Raw genomic sequence first — 13,348 nt, forward strand, 5'->3', positions numbered from 1 at the left:
ATGTAATGCACAGTGCAGAGGTCAGTGGTATGTAGTACAGAGGTCAGTGGTATGTAATGCAGTGTACAGAGGTCAGTGGTATGTAATTCAGAGTAGAGAGGTCTATGGTATTTAGTGCAGGGTACAGAGGTCAGTGGTATGTAATGCAGAGTGCAGAGGTCAGTGGTATGTAATGCAGAGTGCAGAGGTCTATGGTATGAAATTCAGAGTACAGAGGTCTATGGTATGAAATTCAGAGTACAGAGGTCTATGGTATGTAGTGCAGTGTACAGAGGTCAGTGGTATGTAACGCAGAGTACAGAGGTCTATGGTATTTATTGCAGTGTACAGAGGTCAGTGGTATGTAATGTGGAGTACAGAGGTCAGTGGTATGTAATGCTGAGTGCAGAGGTCTATGGTATGTAATGCAGAGTGCAGAGGTCAGTGGTATGTATTGCAGAGTGCAGAGGTCAGTGGTAAGTAATGCTAAATACAGACAGTGGTATGTAATTCAGAGTGCGGAGGTCAGTGGTGTGTAATGCTGAATGCAGAGGTCAGTGGTATGTAATGCAGAGGTCAGTAGTATGTAATGCTGAGTCCAGAGGTCTATGGTATGTAATGCAGAGTGCAGAGGTCAGTGGTATGTAATGCAGAGTGCAGAGGTCAGTGGTATGTAATGCAAAATGCAGAGGTCAGTGGTATGTCATGCAGAGTACAGGGGTCAGTGGTATGTAATGCTGAGTGCAGAGGTCAGTGGTATGTAATGCAGAGTACAGAGGTCAGTGGTAGAACAGGCGCTTGTGATTCATGCCAGTGAATAATGTTCACATTGTTTTCATTGTCATCAGTATGTTGTGTGTATGTACTACGTGTGTATGTTGTCTTCAGGTATGTCTATGATTAATATTGAATAGCAGGGTACATATTTGTAAATTCTGTAATACCACATACAGAACTGGATATATTTTAGAATGTATTTACCTGCAAAAGGGAGTGTAGCCCTAACATTTAAAGGCGGCAGCTTACCCCCTTCATATGTTTTGGGGATCCCCTCCCTTTCGTTTTTATTGCTCTCTGTCATTGGTCCTTGCAGAAATGCACAATAAAAGCTGACATGGCTGTGCACAATGGACCAGCATGGTCTGTTTGATTTACCCTATTGCCAGCCACTCCTCAGGTCCGTTGGAACCAGAATCACCACAACTTGGCTGATGTGAGCTAACCACATCGTGGTGCACCCTGGGTGCTCTAATGGGTGTATGGACCGGAAATAAGACCTCAGGAACCTCAACAGGGAGAACAACCTGGTGTATAAAAGAAAAAAGTTTTTTAAAACTTTTAAAAAATAAACGTTTTGATATTTAGTATTAGTTATACTTTAAAGGTTAACATTTCTCATAAATCATCTGCTTGGAACAATCCTCTAGAAATGGAAAATCATTTTGCACTTCCCATGTTTTCAGATGTACAGTACTACAACTAATATTTGCATTTGGTAAATGATATCAATCATTGGTGCATGGGGGTGTTATATGTGCAGAGAATTCCATATCGATAACATATGTAATGCAGATATGGGCCCCTGTTAGAAGAAGCATTAGGCAACATGCAAGCAGGGTGTTACTGGCACTGGCAAATCTCAGGTGAAAGAGCCACCCTGGCCTGGTCTCTGACCAATAACCTCTATTACTTATCTGGCTGTTTCTTGTACGTTGTCACTCCCCATGTTTTTTGCTGTATTCTTCCACAGACACAGCACATACACAGCATTTATGCAGTTCCCCTTCCCCAGGGAATTTCATATAACAGCAATGGCAATGATAGATAAATCAGGGAATATTCATCATTGTATTGCAGATTTCTTTTTTCCTTGCTTGCTATGATTTTACAACTATCCCTCTGTGTGGGGAAGCTGTGGTCTCTCTGGAGAGGTCTAATACCCCCTCCCTGCATCTCCAATCTGTAGAAAGCATGAACTTTGATGATTGCAGATGCATAGACCTTGCTTGGCAGGAAAGACAAGGCTTATGACATTGGAGATAGTAAGTCCCTCTAATTGATTTCTTTAGCATGGAGGAAATCAGTGCATGTAAGTACAAGGCACAAGCAGTGTGCAAAAAGGGCGAAACCACTGACCGATACCGCTGAGCACAATAAAAAAGCAAAGTATAGACACCACTCAAGGAATGTGAATGATTGTACGGGTCTTGGGCTTAAATATTGACCTGAAGGCATCAACCTCAGGATTGGCAACTGTAGCTAGGACTGGTGGTGGGATGATGTAGCTGGTTACAGGAATGCAGTGTTTCAAGTCTGTCATTGTGGAATTTGTAAAAGCACTGTGAATCATGACTTTGACAGATCAGGTCCATCAACTTTCATTCTACTCCCGACCTGGTGGATCTGTAAACTCGCCATTCTTGCTTCAGAGCTACACAACCAATAAAATATAAACTTGTCATTAGCATGTGAACCCAGAGTGGAACTACTGTAACCTACACACAGGTTCTGTTTTTTTCCAACATTTGTTTTAATGCGATTAACTCCTAGGAGACGATTAATTAATGTTTTCACTCAAGATTCATCCAGCTTTTCATATTCAACTAGAAAATGTATAAACTATAAGTAAAGTTTGCTTCACCTATTACCCAACTGAATCCACTGTGCATTGGATTGGCATTTTATTGCAATAGATACCAGGGCCAGACATAATGAGGTGCAAAGTGTGCTGCTGGTCCTCCTTAGCCTACAGTTCAGTTAGGGGTCCTAAGTCAATTCCACAAGGGGTCCACTGTTGCAAACAGTATACTCTATACATACACTCTCAGTATCCTGGCCAGAATTTTTTAAGCTGGGTGGCAGGAATTTGTAGACAGACGGCAGCCCCGTATTGTAACCCAATTTTTCACTAACCACCCAAAACCAGCCAGGTGGTTACCAAAAAGTGTTGGGCGGTGAGCCCTACTAAATGGGGCTGGAGAGAACACCCATTACCTAATTCATTTATATTATACAACTATGGATTACTTTGTGAAAATCAGGGATCCTTGAAGATTGATTACATCATTAGACAGTTAACCAAGGTTTGGGTAAATGCTTTATGGTAATTGGGAAGGGTAAATGGGAATCTAATATAAAGTGTGTTGCAAAAATTTGGACATTGAGCTCATTCAGGTGGCCAGTACCTTTTCATTGGTCCAGTGGTCTTCAATGAATGCTCTTACAGACCTCTTTTTCAGGTTCAAAGTGCTGGACAGTCATCATCTGTGCTTGAATAGTCATCTTTCCCAAAGGTCAAAGTACACCAAAGTAAGCCCATCCCATATAAATTCTAAAAAACACAACTTTTTGTTTGGGTAGCAAAGAGCCTGTTTGGTAAAGAGAAGGGTAAATAGGATTGTAATACAAAAAAATGGGGCTTTAAATTGATTCAGGTTAAGTGTACCTTGCCATTGGTCAGATGGTCTTCAGTGAATGCTCTTACAGATCTGATTTTTGAAAATTGTTGGCCAATCAGCATCTGTGATTGGATAGTCATCTCTCCCAATGGTAAGAGTGCACCAAAAGAAGCCTTTCCCATTTAAATAAAAAAAACAACAACTTTTTATAGTATTTTTAGTGTTCTCCCCAGATCTTTTTAGCTGGGTGCACCACCCAGATCTTTTCAGTAACCACTCGGCTGTTTATCAGTAGCTACTGAAAAGTTGGGTCCCAATCACAACCGCAAGCCACCACCCGTCTAGAGCTTTTTCCCACCCAGCTAAAATCAATTTCTGATCTATCACCTTTTAAATTGAAGTCAGCTTGCATGAAAGTAACACGGAGACTTGCTTGTGTTATTTTTTATTATGGGTGTGTCTGTAAAACATGAAAACCAGATGATCAATGTAACAGCCAAGAAATTAGAAAATTACAAGTCAGCTGTGACAGCTTCACTAATTTCTCTCAGAAGGTTATAGAGAGGCCAAGTAAAGGGAAATTTGCCAATTTTATTTTTGTTTTTGTGTTTTTCTTGGCAACCCTATGAAATCACTGGAGATTCAGCCTTTGTATGGAATGGCCCTCTTGTTTTGGGGCCAGCAGAGTACAGTAACAGGTATAACCAGCTTCCTACCAAGATCCGTATCTCACAATGATAACATTTATGTAGTTTCTAGCTGGGGCCATCTTGGGTTTAAATGCACGTTCCTAGATCTTATCATTTTTTTATGCCCCTGGGCCAACCATGTATCCAATTTTCTTGGTTTGCTTCACAGATACAATCTGATCTAATAAAGCCATCAGCTGAGAAGAGCAAACTGTTGTTTTTGAGTTTAGTGCATTAAAAATGCAACCCAAAAAATAATCAAACCTTGCCTTTTGGATTGGTTATTGAAGTGAGATATGAAGGTATCATCATTAAAGCAGTTTGAAGCTGAACTCAAGGCTGAAACTCTCTTTTCACCTTCTTCTTCTCCCTCCCCAACCAAAGTCTAGACATCATTATATATTGTTATATATATGTTTAAATCATTCAGCAATAATTGAAATGTCATGTCATAACTCCCAACTGAATTTAAGTCCTGGGGCAGAGGAGAGACCTTTAAAGACAAGCAGATCTGTGGGTAGTGACAGGGGAGTTTTCCTCTCCTTTGTCACCACCTTTACCATACAGACGCACATTTTTCTTTTCTGCAAGGAGACAGGCGACATTTGAATTAGAAATGGTGTAGAATGAGAGAAATGTGCATCGGTGTTGTCCCAAAACATAAAAAATGTAACTACATATGCAGAAAATTTGCTGAAAATGTAATAGGCATCTGATTTTTTTTGCATATATGTCAAAGTTGTTCTAGTGTAATGTTTAGTGTTTACTTGTTCTCCAGGTAAGATCAAAGGGTTGAGGCTGTCCATTAGGGTATTGAAGGTAGCAAAATTTGAGCCTTGCTGAAAAGTTCATTGGTGCAGTAACATCTGGCAATTTTTTTTCAATCTTACAAAATATTATTGGTAATAATCAAAATTTTACTAATCTTGCCAATCTTGTATCAACTTTCACCCAGATTTTGCCAATCTTGGGAGTTTTTTTTTTTTATCTGGGACTTGCCACACAAAAACACCAATGGGTATCTTCTAGACAGCTACCATTGTTTTTTTAAACCCACAACAGGACCTAGAAGTACAGAACTACAAGCGAGTGGCACCTTGCTATACTCTACTCCAAAGAATAGGCATGACTGTTCGTCCTGGGCATTCCACTTTCTGCCACTCTGTGAATTGGTACCCTGCAGAAGATGGAGGCCCTGGACTATTGCCCAATTTACCCCCTTACCCTAAATCCATCCCTGTCTTCCTTTCTGCAGCATGGCCATTTCCAGTTGGCAATTTAATATTGATTGCTGGGGACTGCTGTACATACGCCAGACAAATGGTCATGCTCATCTTGGGCGACTATCATTCGATTATGTTAGCCATTTGTCTAGTGCTGCATCAACATATCTTCATTCAAGAACTGTTTTAGGCATAAGAGTTTCTGGGCAAATATAAAGTGGGGGCTCCAAATGCAAAGCATTCCATCTTCTGCCACTCCATGAATTGGTACCCTGGAGAAGATGGAGACCCTGGACTATTGCCCAATTTACTCTCCTGTCTCCCCTGTCCCTGTCTTGTAGCTATAGCAATAAGATGCTCTTAAGGAAAATTGTTGCTGGAAAATGGCCAATTTTGGGATTATAGGATTATGAATCTTCCTGAGCACCCAGGTGACTTTTTCAAACCATGCTGCTTGTAACCTCATCCACAACAGAATAGCTAATGTGACACGGGGTCTGAGTTCCATGCATAGACTCAATAAATGAAAACCATTGAATCAAAAACATAATTGAAAATTGTCTTTAGTGATCACTTCCAGCAATAGTAGAAAGCATGAGTGCTGTTCAGACAACAATGTTTTTTTCTACGGAGTGAGGAGGATGAGCCGGAGGCGTCCAGCTGCACCCTTCCCAATAAAAAGCAATATTGTTTGATAGCTGCCAAACGTAAGCGTTCCATGACGGTGGATCAATACACGATGATGTAAGACATCTGTACTGATTCACTGATTGCTTTATGATTTAAAGGAAATTGTATCATCTATACAAGGCTGTAAAGTGTGGAACAAATCTGGCAGGGCAGTGACACAAAGTGAAAAAATTGCACTCGGATAATAGATTCTTACCAATGAAGCCAAATAACACCCCATAAGCACAGACTGGAATGCAATTGGGTAACTTGTGATCATTAGAAATTCTTGAAAAGTTTGTTTTTCTAGTTCTTGCTGCCTGAACTGGTTAAGGGACAGAAATGGCTGTTTCTTGATAGTTTTTTTGCATGTGGAGCTTCTGCTTTCAGTCTGACAGCTCCGCATGATAACCCATGGTCAGGCATCTGAGCTCACACTGTGCCCGAGGGGTCATTCACATGGCCGCACCATCAGCTGTGACCACATGTTGACTTTCTGTTTTACTTCTGGAAGGGACCGAAAACAGAATGTTGCAAAAGGGATTCAGAATATTTGGGGTCAGAGTATTTTGTGCTGGGACTAACCTGGACACAGGAAACTCTTTCCTGTTAAGTTTAAAGATTTATTTATTACAGGGTGAACACGATGATCACCAGAAAAGTTGTTTTTTTCTTTTTCTTTACGATGCTGTAAAAATATATTGTATTTAATGTTGTAGGATATTGTGGTGCTAGCTGGATCTACCCAGTGTTCCATTTCCATTTTTTTTTAATTTTTATTAATTTTTTAAAACTGCAATGCAAAAATACAAAACAATACAAAGACAAGACAGAAAAGATAACTCAGAAACTTACAAAAATCAACATACAAAAACATGTCCTTCAACAATCAGCATGTACCCAATATAATCTAGCATTATAAAGAAAAATGTTAAAAGCTTGCTTCTGTCCCTGGTTTAGCGATTATTTATTCTCTATGATCCACGTTGAATATTTGAAATGGTCGTAAATACACAATTTTTCATCTACGGTAACACTTTAATAATATAAATATACCAAACCTTAAAAAATCTTGTTAATTGTTTATCTTCCCAGTTCTCTGCTTGAAAACTTGCTGTATCAATCCATTTCCATTTTGACATTGAGGGAGTGATTCTGCTAGTGTATGGCAATGACCTAAACATCAGACTTAACTCAGAGCTGCACATTGCATGGCCTGGGTGAAGTGGTACGCTAAAGTATGGGTGATCTGTCTGCTGCAACGGTCCATTGAAGCGCCACTCAAAATAAGTGAATTTGTTGCAGTATTATTATTATTACAGTATTCATATAGGGCCGACATATTACGCAGCACTTTACAAAGTCCATAATCATGTCACTAGCTGTCCCTCAAAGGACCTCAGTCAAATGTCATTAATACAGTCTACGGTCAATTTTTGAGGAGGAAGCCAATTAACCTAATTGCATGTTTTTGGAATGTGGGAGGAAACCATGTGGGAGTACCCAAAGGAAACCCACACAAACACAGGGCGAACCTGCAAACTTCATGCAGATAGAGTGATGGCCGAGATTACTAACCTCTGAGCCACCATGCCGCCAATGATGCATGTCTTACTGCTTATTACCGTAACACAGAAATGTGAAAGGACTCTTAGGCTTCATACACACGTCAGATGATTTTCTGGTCAGATGAACAGTTGTACTGCGTTGGGTGAAAATCTGACGTGTACAGCAATCTCCGATTGATGAATTACTGATCGGGCCGAGTGCATATCAATGGAGGAGAGCACAGCAGGGTGCCACTCACTTATCCTTCCTGGTCCCTCCTCTGTGTGTACAGTGCTCGTTCATCTGTTACCAAAAACGATCACGAATATTGATCCAGTGACAATCATCTGATCTCATTAGACTTCTTTACAGGGCTTTAAGCTCCACCTATTGTCCGGTGCAGTTATGGTGTTCCACTCTGGGGTAATTGGATTTGGATGAAGTTGTTTTTGCATCCCACTGCAGACTTTTACCCTCTCTATCTGTATGGGTGATATTTTTTTGGAAGTGATAGCAAATCCAAAACTTTGTTGTGTCTGGAATGAACAAAGGAAAATATTCCAATAGAGACCAGAGTTCTGGTGACAACTTCCCAAGATAGACATTTTAATATTTTGGAGAGATTTTAGCGTTAGGATTTATATATAAATTTTCTCAATAATTGCAGACGTTTTAACCTACTCTATTCAAGATTTGACTTTGCATTCTGTATACTTTAAATAGAGCTATTGCCAAGGTTGCACACTTATCTCCAGATAATACTTACCTGTTCCATGCACATCCTCTGCCCTGGTTTCCCATTCATTGAAATAACTGGGCATTGGAGGGTGTTTCATTCTTGCCTTTCCTTCCATGATTCAGTTCTGCATATTGGAGTGGCCGGTTTCCAGACCCAAGTGAAATCTCATGGGATCAGAAGATTTGTCCCTAGTCCTGGGTAAGCTCTGATCAGCTGACTTGGAGCGTAGGCTATGAACTTACATTTGATAATGGTTGCTGGAAACCATCTTTGGTGATCATTTCCAGTGACAGACGAACAAACAAGCTTTGTACACACAGCGGCGTTCTGTTCCATGGGGAGGGGAGGGAGAAGGATTTATACATAGGAGTGAACAGTGATCGATCCCAATCCTCCATTCATTGATCTGCCATTGATTTCCAATTTTTTAAAATACATTTTCGAACCAATCATTTCCCACACTAATATCACAAACCATTCTGAGTTTTCTCCTTTTCCTTGTTTCTTTACGCGTTTCTCTTGTCCCCCTCTCCTCTTTCTATTTGTCTTTTCTTCCCTCTCGACACCAAGAAAAAGAAATCCCACTGTGCCTAATATAATGTTTGTGTTCGGATCATTGTGTTTGTGTTATTGTTGTACTTTGCTTGGCCTTCTATGTGACGATTATGTAATTTCCTGATCAAAGAGGAAAGGATACATTTTAGATGTTTCTTTCTTGGAACCTTGGTGTTAGACATACCACAATAGAAAGTCATTGTGATTACATATACACAGAAGGACAATGTAATGATAGTAGCATCTCATAGAATGGACTGCTGTCATATACACCTGTGGATGAGATTCTTGTTCAATTGGTGACAATTTATTTGTAAAATTTCTTATAGGTCTATCAGCAGCTATGCAAAAGAAGGACCTGCCCTAGGTTAGTCTAATCAGATTGTTCCATGTGTGGTCAGCACAGTGCATTAATAAATGCAAGCAGCTTCCAACAAGCAAACAAAAATATCTAAATCTAATCTCCCGCACAGGGAGTGTGCCGTTGCTTTGTGTTGTCACCGGCCTAGCCCACAGTTGTCAAGCCTGTCTGACGGCTGAAAAGCTGGGGATGGGTAAAGCATTGATTAGGATTTTGCTAACTGATAAGGGCCCCAGAGGACAATCCATGGTCAAAGGTTGCAACTGCCTACGTGATTGCAAGATAAACCGTCAAAACTATTCTACAGTAATCCCAAATCGGCAGCAGGCCATCGACTTCAAAGTGGACCTGGCATGAACTTCCTGCAGAAATAAAAGTCATATCCATATGGTTATTTATTGATTATTTTTATTTATTTTATATTTTTATCTCTTATTTTTTATATCTACTTGGAATTCAGCTTTAATCCCTTCCTGCGCAATCACTAGGCGATCCTGATTGCTGTTTGCTACATTTAAGGTCTTTTTTATTTTTGTGTACCATTGTGTATAATTAAGTTGCTTGTCTTGCTTTCGTTTAAGGGATTAGTTGATTGGTTGCTGTGGATTACACCCAGTATGAATGTGCTGTGGAACCCCGGACCGGCATTTCCAGTAGCAGCCTGTGTGAATGTGATTGTATTGGTTTGAGGAGGTTGAAGCAGTGCTGACTCGTAGAGACTTCAGGGCGTATATAGGAATAATTGTTCTACCTGTAGTATCACCTTTCCTCCAGATCGCCTTTTCACACGAGCCTGTGGGATGGAATGTCAGTACATTGTTGTATGCAAACATAGCCAGCATTTTACCATTATTCCTAGAAGCGTTGCAGCTCGGCTGGTTTGCTCATGGTAATGCTGAGCATGGAAATCACAGCGTGCCATAGGGTTCCTCCAGAGGTTCCTAGGAGTTCATTGATCTGTGGCTGAATGATCTCCTATTTGGTGGTGTTTCCTTCTCAAGAGCCACCAGTATATAGAATGTTCTTCCCACTGGTCACAGGTGGAATTCTCCCCACTGGTTATCACTGCATGAGTGACATTCTTCCCTCCAGACATGATTGTAAGGGTGACATTCATCCCACTAGCCACTGATGTAAGGCTTATTCTCTCCATTGGCCACCAATGTAAGGGTGGTGTTCTTCCCACTATCCCATTCTTCCAACTATCCACCAATGTAGGGGCATTCTTTTCGCCAGCCACCAATGTAACGGGTATTGTTCCCACTATCCATCAATGCAGGGGCATTCTTCCCACTAGCCACTAATGTAAGCAGCATTCTTCTCATTAGCCCCCAATGTAAGGGTGGTAATCTTCCCAATAATCATCAATGTAAGGGACATTTTTCCTAGTAGCCACCAACATAAGAGTGACATTATTCATACTAGCCACCAGTGCAAGGGTGGCAATCCTTGTATCCTTCAATGTATAGATGACATTCCTACCCACCGGCCACCAATGTAAGAGTGGCATTTTTCCCACTAGCCACCAATGTATGGGTGGCATTTTTCCCCACTGGTCATTACCATAGGAGTTGCTTTTTTCTATGAGCCTCCAATGATAGGGGTATTCTTCCTAATAACCACCAATGTAAGGGGTATTCTTCCCACTAGTCACCATTGTATCACCAAAGGCACCAAAGGTACATTCTTCTCACTGTCCACCAATGTAAGGGTAAAAACCAAAAGCCTTGGGACTGCTGCTGGGTGCCGCCATCTTGGATGTGATGTCAGCAGCCCCAGTACACTTATAGCTGTCATTTTCAGTACTCGCCTTTGTTCCTCCACCAGTGGCTACATAAAAGATAATATTAGGAGTGGGAGCTGGGTCAGCAAAGACAGTAGCTAGATACTTACTAAAGAGCAGAGTTATGACATACAAGGAGGGTGGGGGCTTTGCTGGGGAATTGATTCTTTGTTGTCACATTTTAAGCAAGAAGAAAGTCACAATACAAGTCAATATAAATCATTAAGGGAAAGGAATGTAAGGAAGCTTTGAACATTCTTTCTTCTTTTACCTGCACAATGGTGACAAGGTCTTAATAAAAGCAGGTGCAGAAAAAAACCTGGCATACCTTTTAGAATTCTAGCGAGCTTCTAACTTCTGTGCTACATTAAAACTGCAGATAATGTTATAAATCCGGTGGACTACAGCAGTTCTTCCTGTATAGAATAAAGAGGGGAAAAGACAGAGAAATGGGAGGGGGAGAGAAAGATGGAGAGAGAGAAAATAGTGGAGAGGCAAAATGGGGAGAGAGAAAAAGACTGGTCGAGAGGGGAGGAAAAAGATGGAGAGAGAGGCAGGGGAGAGGGGAGAGAGACAGCAAGATAGTGGGGGAGGGAAATGGAGAGAGAGGAGGAGAGGGGAGAGAGAGAATAGTGAAGAGAGGTAAAAGTGGAGAGAAAAGAAAGAAAAAGACTGGGTGGGAGAGAGAGAGGGAGAGAGAGAGAGAGGGGGGGAGGGGTTAGAATGGGGAGACGGGAGAGAGACAGCAAGATAGTGGGAGAGAGAAATAGAGAGAGGAGGAGAGGGGAGAGAGAGAATAGTGAAGAGAGGGGTAAAAGTGGAGAGAAAAGAAAGAAGAAAACTGGGAGAGAGAGAGAGAGAGAGAGAGAGAGAGAGAGAGAGAGAGGGGTTAAAATGGGGAGACGGGGGAGAGACAGCAAGACAGTGGGAGAGAGAGACGGAGAGGGTGGAGAGAGATGAGTTTTCTAGTCTTTTATTAAGCTGACAATGCCAACATAGAAACAGTACAGTGAACGTTGTCACCCCGGTGCAGAAAGTGTAATATTTGTAAAATAAACAAGTCAAAATATAACCCAAAAAAAAAGGAAGAAAGAAAGCAAAAGCAGTCTTCACATTTAAGGACTGCTACGCTGGGCTAATATATTTTTGTTCTTTATATGCTCTTCACTCATTTGGTGTGACAGATGCGGCACCCAGACAGGTGATACTGTAGACTTCTGCACAGCCATGGAGAATGCAAATATTTAAGAGTCAATTAAAACTAGATATTTAAGAACGCATTCCATTACTATGTGATAAGCATGCTGCACCCTGCTTACAAACAAATGCTAAAAGGTTACGTTATGTTCACTTATTTTTTAAAGGATTGCACCCGTGTATTGTAATTTTTACAGACAGTTCCTAAATGTCCAGGCGGTCAGCCGACATGATCCCTAGAATGGCCACATATCTGGCCCAGGTCAGAACCATCACATCCACAGCTCCAAGGCCCGACGAGCTTGTAGGTGAGACCTGGGACAGAATGACCCAACCCCTAGTGACCGTACCGCCATGTGGGAGTGAACAATGGTTAAAAATTGATTGCAGAACAAACATAAAGTTCTGATCAGTGCTAGGTACAATGATCGCAAGGGCACCGGCACACAAACCTCGCTACTTCTCCTTTTGTTAACCCCTTCATCATGGCGTCAAAGCAAAAGACCGAAGAGGTCATCTGTTTTATAAACATTTTACTTTGAAAATTAAATTAGTTGTAGAATTAACAAATTGTGTGATTTATTCTACATCATCTGCTGAGCAGGGCGTAAGATTAACTTCTTGTTGACCAAGGCCTGATTTACTTATTGATATGAAGATTTTGCAGAAGAAAAGGATCAGTAACAAAGTGATAGGGATTTTGATACAAAAATGAAATGTTTTGTTCAAAATGAAATACAGGTAGTCCCCGAGTTACGAACATCCGACATACAGACAACTTATAGAGACGAACCTGGGCTTCCCTGCTTGTTTGTGTGCAGGATGGAGGCTTGATGGGGGGAGGGGGGCAGTTGGCATGACTTGCAGAAGAAACCGTTTGCTGTTCTGCAAGCTCTTATAACTCTTTAATGACTAAGACAAACTCTGCACCTGTTTCTTTTTCTAGGCTCCATAAATTGTATTTTTTTTTTGCTTTATTTGTGATAAACTCACAGTGAGGATTTAAAAAAAGTAACTGACACCACACTGCCTAATAAAATGTTGGGACAAACATTTGTCCTAATGGCATTTAATAAATGTACCTGTTCCGGCTTACATACAAATTCAACTTAAGAACAAACCTACAGTCCCTATCTCATATGTAACCCGGGGATTATCTGTATTTAAAAATACTGTCACCTGAATTACAGATTTGCAAACATGCGAT

This window comes from Pyxicephalus adspersus, chromosome 9, assembly GCF_032062135.1.
Source record: "Pyxicephalus adspersus chromosome 9, UCB_Pads_2.0, whole genome shotgun sequence".
NCBI classification, from domain to species: Eukaryota; Metazoa; Chordata; class Amphibia; order Anura; family Pyxicephalidae; genus Pyxicephalus; species Pyxicephalus adspersus.